The sequence below is a fragment of the Tupaia chinensis genome, unplaced genomic scaffold, assembly GCF_000334495.1.
Source record: "Tupaia chinensis unplaced genomic scaffold, TupChi_1.0 Scaffold000228_1, whole genome shotgun sequence".
Classification (NCBI taxonomy): domain Eukaryota; kingdom Metazoa; phylum Chordata; class Mammalia; order Scandentia; family Tupaiidae; genus Tupaia; species Tupaia belangeri.
The window spans coordinates 1,034,422-1,036,247 of record NW_006159703.1 but is presented as its reverse complement, the minus strand read 5'-3'; the positions used below and the strand labels follow the sequence as shown (position 1 = coordinate 1,036,247).

At 41.9% G+C, this 1,826-nt stretch overlaps 1 pseudogene; it reads left to right on the top strand.

Annotated features, from left to right (window-relative positions):
• The first annotated feature begins 530 nt into the window (after window positions 1-530).
• Window positions 531-1,502, top strand: LOC102481239 (glyceraldehyde-3-phosphate dehydrogenase-like; annotated as a pseudogene).
• Window positions 1,503-1,826: the final 324 nt, after the last annotated feature.

Sequence of the window (1,826 nt, the reverse complement as noted above, 5' to 3'; positions counted from 1 at the left end):
CTCTGCCCTTTTCACTAACCTAATAGTAACTGGATCCTTTGTTAGGAAGGGACAGTAGTTCTCCACAAGGATGTCTTACCTAATACCATTAGAGATTAGGAGGTCTAGCTTCTGCCACAAAATGCCATACACATTAGAAATATTGTCTGGATAAAGGAGTAGCAGCAGTAGATTTTATGCAATCCTTATTAATTTATAAAAGCTGGCACCAAGAACATTGGAGATATATGGAAGATGTAAAGAAGTGAAATATCATGCAATATTAATGATCACTTAAGAATTGTTATTTATTAATCAGTTCTCTAATATGAGAAACAAAGCCCTATGTGTTTGAGCAAACCACAAACAGTCATTTGTGATTACAGGAATTATATAGATCCCTCCAAAATATTTGTACCAGAAATTACTAATCATTTAAAGTTTAGTACACCTTTTATGGGGCTTAAAAATTTTTATAGGCTCTCTGCTCCTCCTCATTTGACAGATAACTGTATCTTCTCATGAAGTACCAGCCCTATCCTGGAGATGTGATGCTGAAAGTTGGAGAAAACCAATTTTGCAATATTCAGCTCCTTGTCATCAAGATTGCCTTTAATTCTGGCAAAGTGAATACTGTCACTCTCAATGACCTCTTAGTTGATGTAAACTGCATAGTCTCCTTGTTCCAGTATGATTCCACTCATGGCAAGTTTGGTGACACCATCAAGGTTGAGAATGGGAAGCTTGTCATTAATGGGAAGTTCATCACCACTTTCCAGGAATGAGCTGCCGCCAACATCAAATGGGGTGATACTGGTGCTGATTATGTTGTGGAGTCCATCAATGTCTTCACCATCATGAAAAAGGTTGGGGCTCACAAAAATGTCATCATCTTTGCCCCTTTTGCTGATGCCTCCATGTTTGTGATGGTGTGAACCATGAGAAGCATGACAACTCCCTGAAGATTGTCAGCAATGCTTCCTTCACCACCAACTGCTTAGTTTCCCTGGCAAAAGTCGTCTATAACAACTTTGGCATCATGCAGGGACTCATGACCATAGTCCATGTCATCATTGCCGCTCAGAAGACTATGGATGACCCCTAGAGGAAGTGGGGTGAGACAGCTGTGGGGCTGCCCAGAATATCATCCCAGCATTTTAGTTGGCATTAATCAAGGTCATCCCAGAGCTGAATGGGAAGCTCAAAGCCATGACCTTTCATGTCCCCACCACAACATGTGTGTTGTGGACCTGACCTACCACCTGGAGAAAGCTGCCAAATACTATGACATCAAGAAGGTGGTGAAGCAGGCATCCCAGAGCCCCCTGAAGGGCAACTTTCACTACAACAAGGACCCATGACTCCTGCAATTTTTACAGTAACACTCACTCCTCCACCTTTGATAATATGGATGGCATTGTCCTCAACCACCACTTGATCAAGTCCATTTACTGGTATGAGAATGATTTGGCTACCACAGTGGGGTGGTGGGCCTCAAGGTCCATATGGCCTCCAAAGAATAGAGCTCCTGGACCACCAGCCCTTGCAGGAGGATGAGGAAGAAAGGTTTTTGGCTGCTGGGTAGGCACTGCTTCAGCTCAGTCCCCACCACACTGAAGATATCCCCTTCTTGACACAGTTTTCATCTTGGACCCCCGAAGGAGCCCTACCTTATCAAGAGACATCAATAAAATACACTAAGTCAACTAAAAATAAACAACAACAAGAACAAAAAACTAAGAAAAGAAAAAAAAAAAAAAAACACAAAGCTTTTGTAACTAGTTACCCTTCCCTGACCACTCATCAAAATGCATTCTTTTCAAGGTTTGTACTGGCATCCCACATTT